We start from the raw sequence: 15631 nt of genomic DNA, 5'->3' as shown, positions 1-15631 counted from the left end.
CATGCCGGGAAGAAAGGTCTACAGACCTTGGGATGATATGTCCTACACATTCAAATCCCTATCCATCCCCAGCTAAGGTTGCCTGGGCTGCCTAATTTGGAAGCTTAGTGCATCCTGAAATTCTAAAAATGGTTACACTTAAACAAAAACAGCTGTGTCAATTCCCAATTTCCGTTCCATTCAGTTCACAGCCTCCCCTCTTCTCTTAGAGGTGCTGGGAGGGATACAAGTGCGTGTGCGCGCACACACACACACACACAGCCGCCTCTCTCTCACTCTCACTGGAGTTCATTTCTCCATGGAGAGGGAATGTTTCTAGTTTTCCAAAAAGGAATCACAAACACGAGAAGCTACAAGAGCGCAGACTACAATAAAATGCTGCAATATGCTTTCAAGCTGGAGCAACTCAAAAGCTGGGAAGAGAAAGCGGCAGTATGATGCCTATTTTTATCTTCAACTATAATCTACCCACTTGTAGTTTCATAGCTGGCAGGAGGCAGAAAAGGACACGTAATCAGCCTAACGTTGTCTGCTCGCATCCTCCACCCGTGTGACACGGATGTGGGTGTGTGTGCACACTTATTTTAAAACAGCTGTCAGAGGATTTGACTGAATTCACACCTAAAGCCAGACTCTTTTTTTTTTTTTTTTTAAGAACCCATCCTTTTATCCATTATTTCTTGGCAACCGGTCAGGAGGTGAAACGTGATGAAAACCCATTTTCTGAACATCTAGGAATAATGGTTACCGTGGGATGGTTGGAAGGAACAGCTGCTAACCTGGACACTAGTCACTGATCCAGTGACTGCCTGTCCTCTTTAGAGTGGGGGCAGAAATGGGCTGGTGCGAATTGCACAGCCCTGGGATCAGGAGGCCTGAGCATCTGGCCTCATTCTGCTGCATACAAGCTCTGTGTCCTCTCTCGTTTCAGTGAACGTGAATACCAAGCGCTACCACATGGCAGAGGCTAAGGAGATGCTACCTATTAGTACTAGTATTTCTGTTACTGCTGCTTTACTTGTATTAATATTTTAGAGATCTTAGTAGCAGCAGCAGCAGTAGTAGTAATGGAAGTTGTTTGGGGTTTGATTTCACGATCCGTTTTGCATACTCTGTAGTTTTCCGTGGTTACTCTTGGGTGTTGGTAGCAGAGAGTGTCACATGAGTATTCCTTGTGCAGTGTCCCCGCAGTGTCCACAAAGGCAAGTCAGAAGAGTCACTTCCTTTATGGTGTGATGGTGAGAATTTGAAAAACTCTATGATGCCCTCGTGTTTCCCCTCAACTTGCTGGCAGATAAGGGGCTTAACATCTTCACAGAGAAGCTGAGTCCCTTGGAAGCTCCTGCTCTCAGAGGCTTCCTTTTAGCTGTTGCAGTGACATCTCAATAGATGGAGGAGCGGAGAGTAAGTTTGGTGCTGATTCTTCAGAAAGGCATGAATTAGAGTCACACAGATCTCGCTTGGCGCACTGCCCTGCCTTTTATTAGCCACCTGAACTTGTGCATGTCGTTGAACCTTTCAAGGACTCGGTTTCCTCATCTGTAAAATAATACCCTTCAGAGGGTTTTGGTGAGGTTCAAAAGTGTAAGGATGCTCTGTAAACTCCATGCCAGATAACTGTTAGCTGGCTTTCCTGATGGTCCAAGACAGCAGAGGGAGGGATGGTCCAAGACAGCGGAGGGAGGGATGGTCCAAGGCAGCGGAGGGAGGGATGGTCCAAGGCAGCGGAGGGAGGGATGGTCCAAGACAGCAGAGGGATGGTCCAGCCCTTTCTAAATCTGAAGTCTTAGGGAACCTGTTCGCTCTCTGGGTTCCAAAGAATTTTCTGTACATGAGGTAATAGGGTTTTGGAGTGTAACTTTGACTCTCTGCTCTGCTGTAGCCTGCATGAGGACCTCGAGCCACCTAAAGCGTAGTCATTTATTTGTGTGCAAGTTCATTACTGTGGCCACAGCGCCCGCAGAAGAGCAGCTGTCTGGGGGTGTGGGGGGGCTCTGGCTGGCCGAGGGGGCACCCAGGTAGGGCTGCTGCTCCGGAGCGTGTGCAGGGCGCCATATGCCTGCCTGGAGTGTCCATGTGCTTCTCCTTATGATGCCTCGGGTCGAGGAAAAAAAGCCTGGACACACGAAAAGCTTTCACAGATTGGAAAGTGCACAGTTTGGGGGTGTTTAGCACTTCAGCACATACTCTGTGACTGTGCATTCAAGACAGCATGTCAGGAGGAATTAGTCTGCAGTGGCCACATATGTCAGCCAGCCGGTGGGAGCATTTGCCTGACGCCCAGGCTAGGGACGTGGAAGCAAAGGCTGCTTACCTGTAAATCCCCTCAAGGTTAGCACATCGGCAAGGTTGTCCAGCCTCTCGTGCTCCGGGCAGATGTTGGCGAGGAGCAGCGTGAGTGTGGTTGAGGAGGAAGTAACCAGGCAGTGTGAGGAGAAAGCGGAATCTCGTGTCTTTTGCTCTGAGTCAGACAAACAGAGGTGTCCCCTGCACGTACTATCACACTCTTGATGACAGCCCTGCCAGCTGGGCAGTGTTAGCATCTGAATTTGCAGATGGGATAATCAAAGCTCAAAGAGGCCTTGTGACTTGAAAAATCAAAATCAGAGGCTCATTCAAAGATCACTCAGAATCTGAGGTGTATCAATGCTCCTTCCCTTCCATAGGGCATGTGCTTAAAAAAAAAATGCTATGGTTGACACTATGATGTCCTTTACGAAAAAGAGAATAAGAACGATAGGGAAGTTCCCAGAGCATATTTTTCTCGTAATTTTCACTTTCAGAAGAGTTTCTTGGCATTTATCTTTTACTAAATATAGCACAAGATTGATAAATTACCAAAAAGCGGAAGTGATAGAGTTCCAGCTGAGCTCTTTCAAGTCCTAAGAGAGGATGCTCTTAAAGGGCTGCACTCAATATGCCAGCAAATTTGGAAAACACAGCAGTGGTCACAGGACTGGAAAAAGTCAGTTTTCATTCTAATCCTCAAGAAAGGCAATGCCAAAGATGTTTAAACTCCCATAGAGTTGCCCTCATCTCACATGCTATCATGGTAATGCTCAGAATCCTTCAAGCTAGGTTTCAGCAGTACGTGAACAGAGAACTTCCAGATATACAAGCTGGATTTAGAAAAGGCAGAGGAACCAGAGGTCAAATTGCCAGCATCCATTGGATCATAGGAAAAAACTGAAGGAGATTGTGTTAAATTCTCAAGCTTCACTCATTTTTAAAACGATAGAAGGTATAGTATAATAAAGATATGCTCACTACAAGGATGAGCATTTTTAAAAGTAAGCAGTAACTGGAAATGTAGCCCCTATTAAAACAACGGTGGTTTAACAACAGTGGCTTTTCTTTCCTCAACAAGCATATCAGCGCTTACATATGTGATTGTCATCTTCAACGAGGAAACCCTGGCAGGCCCTGTTCCACAAGCAGTGTCCCTGTTCACACTTCACTGGATCCCTGTTGGGAGTTTCCTTCGTTCTCGTGAAGAGGGTCACTAACAGTGAGTGACTGCCACTTGCCAGGTGGGTTTGACGAGCGGTCGAAGGCATGCTTAGGATTTCATTGTCAAAGTCTAGGCAGCAGATGAGCTGAGGTCGAGAGCAGACATGGGAGAGGGTTGAAAGCACACGGTGACTGATCTGATGGGAGAGGGGAGGGGAGAAGCGTTTCCAGCTTGGGAAAGCGTGTTGACGCTGCTACCACGGCTTCCTGACTGGATGTGGGAGGAATAGGCACGATTTCCTTGAGAGCTGGGAGGAGCGGTGGGAGTGGGCAGGATGCGTGCTCCCGTCAAGACCTAAGGCATGCTGCACTGGCATTTGAAGTTAGGAGGGCGTTCAGAACAGCTGTCCAAGAGTTGGGAGCTGGTGGTAGATGAGTGATCTGAGGAACCGAGTGTGATGGTTAATTTTATGTGTTAATCTGACTGGGCTAAGGGATGCCCAGTCAGCTGGTAAAGCATTATTTCTGGGTTCATCTTGTAAAGGAGTTTCCGGGGGAAACTCCCTCGGCCTCCCGACTCTGATTTATGCCAGCAGCCTGTCCACTCCCCTCCCATTCCCCCATCCAGGTTCGCAGGGCTTTGGCCTCAGACCGGGTGTTATGTCATCAGCAGCCCCAGTTCTGAAGTCTTCAGACTTGGACTGAATCTTACCATTGTCTCTGCTCAGTCTTCATCCTGAAGACAGCAGAGCTAGGGACTTCTTGGCCTCACAGTTCCATGAGCCAATCCCTACAGGAAATCTCTCTCTCCTATGTTTATGTGTATATGTGCTTCGTTGCTCAGTCATGTCTGCCTCTCTGTGACCGCATGTGCTGTAGCCAGGCTCCCCTGTCTCCAGGCAAGATTCTCCAGGCAAGAATACTGGAGTGGGTTGCCGTGCCCTCCTCCAAGGGAATCTTCCCAACCCAGGGATCGAACCCAGGTCTTCTGCATTGCAGGTGGATTCCTTCCATCTGAACCACCAGGGAAGCCCAAGGATACTGGAGTGGGGTAGCTTATCCCTTCTCCAGGGGAACTTCCCAACCCAGGGGTCGACCCAGGTCTCCTGCATTATAGGTGGATTCTTTACCAGCTGAGCTGCTAGGGAAGCCCATATGTGTATATACATATATAGAGAGAGTGATACACATACATATGTGTATTAATATATTTATATATAAGTATTTGCATTTTATATATATCTCTGGTTCTATGTGTGGAGATAGAGATAAATACACTCACACATATATATGTGTATGTTTATATGTGTGTGCATATATTTATATATTTCTGTATATCTCCTTTGGTTCTGCTGTTCCTCTGGAGTGTCCTAATACACCATGAAAGGAGAGAGAATGGATGGGAGAGTAAAAAATGAAGAGGAAGAAACACTGAAGCTTAGTGATGTTTAAAGGGTGTGTGAGGAAGGGGAGAGCTGTTAATAAGTCTTGAGTTGCGTCCCCGCCGTTTGAAGCATATCCTTGAAGACAGCCAGATTTAAGATGACTAAACCTTTGTCAGAAGAGGGAGAAGAGCAGGATCACGGTACTTAGATCAGTCATCTCATCCAGGCGTGGCCATACTAAAACTGTTACAGAAGACCTGCTGATGCTAAGTGAAAATTGGATGTCAGCAGGCTTGTGTGCGTGCACACGCGTGTACATGCACACACAGAGCACCCCTCAGCCACACAGTCAGCTGGTTTGGGCCAAATGGTCTGGACTCTGCTTTGAAGGGTAGATTTGGAAGAGAAAATTTTAAGCAAGTATTTAACTCTGCCTACTGAGGAGATCTCTGTTCTCTGGGATTCTGTGTTGTCAGTGAGTTCCAGAATAGCCTTAGAGCGTGGAAGGAAGTAGCAGCGTGGTGCAGAGCAGAGCAAGAAAAGGCCTTGCATCGGCACCCCCCACCCCCCTCACCTTAGGTTCGGTGGCACCCAGGCGGCAGTTCAGGGAATTCTCCCTGGTGCTCACATGTTGCTCCCTTCCTTGGCTGTCTGTGCCCTGTGCCACACCGTGTGGACTGAGTGTGATAATCAGGGGTCAGGGCTGTGACCTGGAGGAGCTCTTTCAAGGGAACACAGAGGCAGGAATCAATTAGACTTGGATTCCTGAGCGCTGTGGGCACTTAGCTCAGTGACATCATTCTCCGGGCCTTAGTTTCCTCCATGCAAAGGAAGGACTTAGTGTGATGCCATGTCTGTCTCCGGGCTTTCCAGGTGGCACTAGTAGTAAAGAACCCACTTGCCAATGCAGGAGACATAAGAGACCCGAGTTTGATCCCTGGGTTGGGAAGATCCCCTGGAGGTGGACATGGCAGCCCACTCCAGTATTCTTGCCAAGAGGATCCCGTGAACAGAAAAGCCTGGAGGGCTACAGTGGGGGCTACATGGGATCTCAAAGAGTCAGACAGGACTGAAGTGACTGAGCATGCGCATTTGTCCCAATTGAGACCATCATAGCATCTGTAAGACTTCATAGCATGTATTCACATAGACTCTTACCACAGTGAACACACAGACCTATTCAGTTGCATGTTTCACGAATAACCCATTGTCAGTTATCTGTGATTCCCTAAACGAGGTCAGGGTAAGCCCTAAATTCCTTTAATAGCTGAACCACAGGCTTTTACCTCTAGCTGATTCCCTCCCCAAACTTCTCTGTGACCCATCAGGATTGCCACCTTTCTACAGAGGACTTCGCCTTGCTTATTTGCCACCTCTTTCCAGAAGGATAGAAATCTACTACAGCCTTCAAGGCTGCTTGCCATAAATGTGGACGTCTGATCAAGTAATGAGAGTCATGCTGAAACTCTGGAAGTCCCAAAGAGATTGACCAGGCCTCAAAGCCCTGCCTTCCAGGGACTTGCTTGATTCCCTGAAGACCTGAGTGTGAGCCTCCGTGGCTCCTCTCAGATGACCTGACCCTACGAATCATCTAGCATCATTTTCTACCTCTGCCCCCTTGTCGCCGGTAAATTTAAGGTTGTTTCTTCATCACGAAAGAATTTGGAGATGAAGCAGAGAGGTTAAGAAAGTAAAGTGAGAGTTTATTTAAGCAAGAATACAGTCTCAGAGGGCTTCCCTGCTGACTCAATCGATAAAGAATCTGCCTGCAATTCAGGTGACCTGGGTTCAATCCCTGGGTCAGCAATATCCCCTGGAGAAGGAAATGGTTGCAAGAGTTAGACATGATTTAGCAACTAAACCACAAGCTCACTCTCAGAGGGAGAGTGGGCAGGCAGGTGAGAAGCTGCCCTGCGTCCATTTAGCAAGCCGGTTATGAAGAAAAGTAAAAATATTAGCAATTTAGTCGTGTCCAACTCTCTGCACCCCATGGACTGTAGCCCGCCAGACTCCTCTGTCCATGGGGATTCTCCAGGCAAGAAGACTGGAGTGGATTGCCATGCCCTCCTTCCAACCCAGGGGTCAAACCCAGGCCTCCTGCATTGCAGGTGGGTTCTTTACTGTCTGAGTCCCAGGGAAGATAAAAAATACTGGAGTGGGTACGCTATAGCTTCTCCAGGGGGTCTTCCCAACCCAGAAATTAAACCAGGGTCTCCTGCATTACAGGTGGATTCTTTACCAGCTGAGCTACCTGAAAGCCCACTTATGAGGGGGCTTTCCCCTCATAATGAAGGAGTGGAATATTCATTGGGGAAAGAGGCATTTGGGCATCACGTTCTGTGATTTTTCACCCCAGTTCCAATTTCCCAAGGAGAGGAGGGATTTTTGTCCTTACTTAACTTAGATCAGAAACGTCATGGCATCAGTTCATCATGGGTACTTCTTATCCACAAGGCTATTTTTCTTGTAATGAGAGTGTAATGAGCAACAGGTTACATTCAGAAGCAAGAGGTTCTCACCTTTCTTTGTCTGCTACCCACAACCTTATCACCCAGTATGTGTGGTTTCCTGTCAGTCTGGAGGTTCCTGCTTTTCTTCATCTGCCTATGGACCCGCTCTGTTTACAAGATGCGTGATTTCCTGCCATCTGGCCCCTCCTTGCATTTCTCTGCTTGGTACCTAGCTACCTGCCTGCTCTGACACCCTCAGTGCCCTGCCTCACCCACACACAGTCCAGCCTCGCTGCTCCTTGACTGTGCTCCCACCACAGGGCCTGAGCACTTCCTATTCATTCTGCATGGAGAATATTGACTCTTGTCTGGCATCACACATTCTCTTCCTCGTTTGTTTTAGGTCGCTGATTAAGTGTCACTTCCCTAGAAAAGTCTTTCCTGAACACCGCGTATGAAATACCAACTGAAACCTCTTTTTTTCCATGCCCAGCTTTATTTTTCTTCATGGTATACCTGACATTGTTATATTTATGTACTTGCTATCTCTGCATACTGAATGTCAGCTCCAGGGGAACAGGGATTTTATTCATTGCTTTATCCCCAGCACCTAGAGTGGTGCCTGACACAGGGCAGATTTGTTTCAAATAAGTGAAACAATAAATGAACAAGTAGTCAAGGAGGCATGTATGACTTCAGGAGTTTTCTCTTTAGTTGGTACATACTTTCATTCATGTCATCTCTGAGAAAGATCCTCATTTTCATGGAGTTTATGTTCTAGTGGTAGAGGCAGATGGTTTGTACATACTTTAATTTCAGATGTTGGTAAGTGCTCTGAAGAAAATAAAGGCAAGAGGCAGGCAAGAGAGTGTCTGGGTTGGGGTGATGGAAATTCTTTTACATGGAGTATTCGGAGAAGTCAGTCTGTTCAAAAGACGTGGGCAAGTGAAGCACTGAGAAAAGAGCAGGTGGCAGGTCTCTGAGGCTACACTGAGAAATCCAGAGTGGCTGGAGCTTAGAGAGTAGGAAAGGAGCCTGGAGTGGCAGGTGGAAGTCTAATCACTTATCTCTTGTGGTTCCATGGTATGGAACTTGGGTTTCATTGTAAGACTATGGAAACATTTTCCGTGGAACCCAGCCAGCAGGGGCCTGGTAGCCCAGGTTTCCGAATCCACTGTATATACTTTGCCTATAACTCCACTGAACTGGACCTTGGCTGTTGAGTCTGAGTCACATAGTCCAGAATCTGTTCCCTGGAGAATTTCCTTTCTGAGGGTATGTGATGTCCTTTTCTATCATCTGATTTTGCTTATAGCAGGACAGTTCATCACAAAAGTTTCCAAATAAATATATTCAACATTGGGAAGAGTCAAGGTCCCATTCCCATATTTTTCAGAGGACTTCCTTACCCCCTGCATGTGTTTCTAGATTCTTAGGAGAGGGCTTGCTAGTGGTAAAGAACTCATCTACCAGTGCAGGAGATGGAGCAAATGTGGGTTTGATCCCTGGGTCAAGAAGATCCCCTGGAGGAGGACATGGCAACTCACTCCGGTATTCTTGCCTGGAGAATCCCATGGACAGAGGAGCCTGGTGGGCTACAGTCCACAGAGTCTCACAGAGTTGGACACAACTGAAGTGACTTGCGTAGCACACAGGAGAGGGCTCCACTTCATTTCTCCCTTAAAACCAATAGTTAAGTCAAGGAAGCTAATGATAGATCAAAGTCTAAACTCCAGGCCGTGCCCTTGAACTGCATGCCTGAGTTCACATTCTCTGTCTCTCTCTCCCTCTCTGAGCTCTCAGTGTCTATGCTTATTCTGCTTTTCTGGTAGAAACCCTTTTTTAACTTCCCTCATTGTGGGTTTCTTACGTAGGGTTGGTGACATTTGTCTGCTAGTTCAGAAGATTTCCATGATTTTGAGCCACTTACAAGAGCTTTCTGGCATGGGACTTGTAGAGATGTGCAGTTCATGGAATCTTATTAGGCTTGGAAAAATCCGTAAAGATTGCTACCTTTAAATGTTACTTCTTTAGGAACAGTCTATTGGGGTAATTGCATGGCAAGTTACTACCATTGCTTTGCCTGTAAGATATTTTTAGGCCAGCACTTTAATACTCTTTCAGGTGGTTGACCCAAATCCATTGCATTGTAACAAGTGGCCCAGGGGAACGCTGAACTGGAGTGGCCTGGGGTTAGTCCAGGATAGTGGGAATCCTTTCAAAATTTGCAGGGGGAAGATACCCTGTCATTTTAAAGAAGATAATTTTCTCAAATTTATCCCAAAATTTATTCTTAAACTCTGATGCCTGCTACCACTTGTCTGGTAGCAAGCAATAGCAGACAACCAAAGAAATGAACAAGCAGCAAATGAATATTAATGGAAAAATTCTGAAACAGTTGATAATGCTTGGTTTGACAGCTTCTTTCTTTGTGGACATGTGGTTTCCCAGTTCTACATATAGAATTTTTCTCCTAGTAAAATTATTGGTATTTCACCTGGTGGAGTTCACGCTGGTAATTTTTTAAAAAGAGCATCATTTCTTCCAGATTCTTCTTTTCATAATTTGGGAACCATTGAGTTTTAAGGGTCAGCTGAAGTCTTTCTCTTAGAAAGTCTGCAATAAGTTTCTCTCAGTTACCAGAACCTTAGACTGTTTCTGACTAGTTCTTGTTTGTTTTTTAATTTTTACAATGTTTTGTTGGTTTCTTCCATACAACAACACAAATCAGCCATAATTATATACATATCTACTCCCTCTTGAGCCTCCCTCCCTTCCCCCCAAACCATCCCTCTGGGTCATCGCAGAACTCCAGACTGGGCTCCCTGTGTCATGCAGCAGCTTCTCACCAGCTGTCCATTTTGCATATGATAATGTATATATGTTGATGCAACTTTCTCCATTCATCCTACTCACTGTGTCCCCCACTGTATCCACAAGTCCATGCGCTACATCTGCATCTCCATTCCTTCCCTGCAAATAGGTTCATCAGTACCATTTTTATAGATTCCATGTATATATGTGTGTGTGTTAATATACTATATTTGTTTTTCTCTTTCCGACTGATTACACTTTGTGTAACAGGCTCTACGTTCATCCACCTCACTAGAACTGACTCCAACTTGTTCTTTTCAATGGCCGAGTAATATGTATATACGTACCACAACTTCTTTATCTAGTCATCTGTCAGTGGGCATCTAGGTTGCTCTCATGTCCTGGCTATTGTAAACAGAGTTACTATGAACACTGGAGTGCATGTGTCTTTTGGAATTGTGGTTTTCTTAGGGTATATGCCTAGTGGTGGGGTTGCTGGATCATATGGTAGATTTATTCCTAGTTTTTTAAGGAATCTCCACACTGTTCTCTATAATGGCTGCATCAGTTTACATTCCCACCAACAGTGTAGGAGGGTTCCCTTTTCTCCACACCCTCTCCAGCATTTATTGTTTGTAGATTTATTGATCATGGCCATTCTGACTGGTGTGAGATGATAACCTTATTGTAGTTTTGATTTGTATTTCTCTAATAATTAGTTGTGTTCAACATTTTTTTTTTTTTTTTGGCCATCTGTATGTCTGACTAGTTTTTAAAAGGCTGTGTGAAGATGTGACCACTTAGGGTATTCAGGGTGGAAGTTTCAAGTTCTTGTACTAATTTATTCAGCAAACATGACCTACTGTGTTGTGCTGAGTTATTTCTGTTGTCAGCTTGAAATCAACATCCTTCCACATCTAAGGTCTTACAGAGGAGAAGCTGGGAGTCATATTTCCCAGGAGCCCCTTCCCTAAGTGATTCCTAGCTAGAGTCTGCCAATAAGAGCCACTCACATGAGATTTAGAAAATGGATAGAAAAACAAAAGGCCATTACACTTCAGAGGCAGTTTAGGCAGATGTGTGAACAGCTAGCAGACTCAAGGCTTGCAGAATCTTCTGGCAAGCACCCGTGAATTACCTGCTTTGTGCTCTAGGCAGTGGGGATGATCAGTGTGGCTGTTTCTGAGTCCTTGATTCCTTGTCACCAGCCTAGACAGTGGTGTCTTCTTCTACGGAGCTTCCTCTAGGTTCTTGGTGCTTGCAGCAGCTTCTTGGTGCTTGCAGCAGCTTCTTCTTTTCCTGCAACAGGTGGAGGTCTTCATTGCTGGCTTCTGTATTCTTTGCTGCCCTAGCCCTGAAGCCAAATCTGGCCTCTATACCCTGACACCAAATGAAATCTCAGGGACAGAGTTTTGGGTGAAGTCGAAAAGAATAGCTACCAGGGCTTCCTTGGTGGCTCAGATGGTAAAGAATCTGCCTGCAATGCAGGAGACCCGGGTTCGATCCCTGGGTTGGGAAGATCCCCTGGAGAAGGGAATGGCTACCCACTCCAGTATTCTTGCCTGGAGAATCCTATGGACAGAGGAGCCTAGCGGACTATAGTCCATAGGGGTCCAAAGAGTTGGACACTACTGAACGAATAACACATACACACACAGTAAAGAATAGCTGTGTTGCTTTGCCAGACAAAGGGGACCCAGCAGGCTAATGACCAGAAAACAAATGTCCCATCTTGGAGGGAGTAGTGAGAAGTGTTATAGTAATGGTTCAGAGAAGATGTGGTCAGCTCATGGACATTCTTTTGATTAGTTGGTGGTGAGGTAAGTGGGAGTCAGCATCATCAGCCTTCTGGTTTCAACCTGTCCGGGATCTCTCTGTGGGCAGCACCTGGTCGGGGAGCTTCAATATCTGCAGAACAGCTCACAGTTATTGTTATATCCCCTGAGGGGGAACTGTCCCCAAGGCTACACTATTGTTTCTTTGGACAGTTCCTCCACCTCCCCTCCCTTTCCCTAATTAGCAACTGTTTGAACTTGCTCTTGGAACACAGGGAAGGTCTTGGGGCTAAATGAAGCCTATTTCCTGTAATCAACAAGTGGGGGGACACAGAAGCACTTCTGTGTCCTGGAGCTCCACAGGGGTCCCGCTTGGTATGAGCCCTTTCAGTGACAGCGCAAGCCTCTGAATCTCTGGTTTCAAACCCTTCATGTCTGGAACACTTAAAGGTCGGACGTTTAAGACACTGGGGTGCAGGCTCGGTTCTGTTAGCTAGTTTGACTACAGCTTCCATGGGCCCATAGGATGTCATCAGATGGGTCCAATTTCCTCCTTTAATGTGCGCCCTGGTGGCCTGGAGGTTCAGATTTGGCATCTCATTCTTCAGCCAGCCCAGTAATCCCCCTTGATAGCACCATCTTTCTGAAAGACAGTATCTCCCTATCACGTAAATGTCAAAGGACTCGAGAAGACACTAATCTGCTCAAATTTGACATCCTTGGCCTCATCAAACCCTCCTTGAACCTGTTAACATTTTCAGCATAAGAAATAATTCCACTTGTCTTCTTTTATTTTTCCTTATAACTCAAATTTAATGTAAGACTTGGCTGGTGTCACTCTTAACAGTTCTTTCAAGACTCACCAGATTAAACATATGAGGCATGACAAAATCAACTTTTCCTGGGAATATCCCCTCGCCCAATATCTGTGTCAATTATTGGACTTAAACTTGATAGGGGGAGGGTGCTGAAAGCAGTGATGGTATTCACACTTCCTTCACGTTAGCTCAACATGCACTTGACTGTATAAAGATATTTTCATCTTAGCTGTTTCACAGAGCAAAAGCAGCAGAGAAGTTCAAACAAAACAAATTTTAAAACAGATGTGGAAATAGAATGCTATGTAGCTTGAATGTTTAATAGATGCAGGTGTAGAGAGCAAGCTGGGTCAGTTTCCACCGTTGATTAGTCTTGCTGAATGGACCAAAATCTCTTTAGATTAGAGAAATTAAATCAGCATCAGAATGGGCATGGATACTGGCTTTTGACTCTGTGACTAACCTCCTCCCTCATCTGGTCAATATACTCTTGTTGGGTGTTAAAATGTTCAGTCCAGTCACGTTATTGGGAACATCTCCAGGGCTGATATCCCGCTGCCGTACCACCTTCATGGCCCTACCAGTTTCTAAAATATTGAAAAACTTTCTTACTCGTGGGTCCAGTCACTGTCCTGAGTTCTCCCATTGCACCCCACCATCCTGCCACATTTCTCCACAATTCAGCAATCTGTAGTTTCATGATGTCTGCCACAGCATGGGAGCTTCCAGGATCTCATTGGTTGACACCTGTTTCCTGTTGCAATTGAGGAGCTGAAATCTCAGACAATAATCTAATTTTCTTTTCACTGTCTCCTACTCCCACCAACGAACAGCCTATCAATAACATATGTTTCATGAAATCATATCTACTGCTGGTTGAAAACAACCAGAGACAGACTCCACAAGAGGCTTATTAAAAGCCTGTTTAGATACTACCTGGATCAGGGAATAAAACCTCAGATAAGAGTCCCTTGGATTCTTTGGTGTTGCAGAGAGGGAAACTGTAGGGGTGGGTCATCTCTCTGGTTCTGTTACCAGACCCCAACATGGCACGCAGAGCAGTCACCATGGGCCAGGGATAAAGACGACCCTCAAAACTTCAGGCCACAGAGAGAAAAGGAAAGGACATACTTGGTCCTCAAAGTCTTCTGGGTGCTCAGAGGATTTTCCCCCGAGGTGGACTTCCAGTTTGTGGGGAGAGAACTTTGGCTTTGTTGTGATGGACCTGCCCCCAGTACTGATCTGGCCACTTCAGGTTCTGTGACTGTGGGCACTTTAGTCCCATTGGATTGCATGTACTCATTTCAGAATGGGGAGCATTCATAGCGTGGTGTGTGGGTCAAATGAGGTAATGTGTGTATGCAAAATACATAACACTCAATTTATAACTGAAACAAACCCCGCAAAACAAGCAATTTGCTCTTCAGCTTTTTTTCTTCTAGGCAATGTGAAGAGAAGACTGGGAAGATGATCCTGACGTGGGGCACTCTTTGTGTTGCGTTGTCTGTTTCTGTGATGGCCTTTTTAATGTATGAGTGTATGGACTGAGGGCCTTCACATGTTGGAAAGGTCATGTCCCAGGAGAAAGGAAATGAGACCCAATGTTTTGCCTTGTCACTTCTAGAAAGAGATGGCCAGGGAGAGAATGGACCTCCTGTTCCTATCCTGTGGTCTGCTAGTCCTGAGAAATGATCTCCTTGGAAATTGTTCTAGGCTTCCTTGGTTTCCTCAATGCAACTGAATATTCAACAGTGCCACGGGGACATGTACTAAGGCTAGTGCAAGTTTACCAAGTTGCCACCTGAGCAAGCTCTTCCTTGAACGTTGACTCCTATCCCCATCCCCCAGGCTGTATTGTATGGACTGTGGGAACCAGCAATGGTAGACAATGCCCTTTTAACAGTAAAGGCTGCGTCACAGGTTATTCTCAGTACCTGTTGAGCAATGAAGCTCATTTTCTGTGTTTTAATCGTTGGTGTGCTAAGTTGCTTCAGTTATCTCTGACTCTTTGCAACCCTATGGACAGTAGTCCCCAGGCTCCCCTATCCATGGGATTCTCCAGGCAAGAATACTGGAGTAGATTGCCATGCCCTCCTCCAGGGGATCTTCCTGACCCAGAGATATAACCCACTTTCCTGTGGCTCATGCATTGCAGGTGGATTCTTTACCACTGAGCCACCAGGGAAGCCTCTTTAATCTTTGAAGTATATGATTATTATCTTTAAAGTGAATGTGACAAATAGGAGCAACCTCACATACCAGCACAGATTGCTTGATAGAGAGGCTGCTGCTTTATTGTGCTTTATCAGGATTCTAAGGCTACAATCCATGCCTTGATTGATTAGCAATGTCTGTAATGGATATGGGAAGCGATGATGGCAGTGTGCCCATAATGCACTTGCCAATCCTATTTTACAGTCTTTTTTATTCTTGTGCAAACAATAACCTTTTTTTAAGGTACAAAATAGCAGACTGAATGGATTAGAGGAGCTTTTCTTAGAAAAGTGATAAAACAAACTAAAGAGATACTCATCCCTACCTAAGCAGAGTGTTTTAGGATTTCAGATTGGAGGATTCATTGTTATGTGTGCAAGATGGATTTTCTTGGTGCTTATGTCTACATGCAATGAAAAGGAAAAATTGTGTGTTTAAGTGTGCATAATCAGTGTCCTAGCTTTTACCTCTGTCTGCTAAAGTTAGGGTTTATAGGCTTCAAGTTTTCAATCAAGTTTTTACTTTCCTTGGGGGGTGTTTGCAACAGTATTCTCTCCCATAGTGGGACACACCCATTTCCCCCTTTCCTTTCCTGACCATCATCTACGCTGATGTCTGGGAAGCCACTGGATGGTGTCTGTGCTGCTCCAGGTACCCATGGGAAAAGTTTGAGGTCAGTGCCAAGGATGCCATCTACAGATGCTCTGAAACCATAAATCTTTGCG

Source organism: Cervus canadensis, chromosome 14 (assembly GCF_019320065.1).
Source record: "Cervus canadensis isolate Bull #8, Minnesota chromosome 14, ASM1932006v1, whole genome shotgun sequence".
NCBI classification, from domain to species: domain Eukaryota; kingdom Metazoa; phylum Chordata; class Mammalia; order Artiodactyla; family Cervidae; genus Cervus; species Cervus canadensis.
This window is presented reverse-complemented; position numbering follows the sequence as displayed.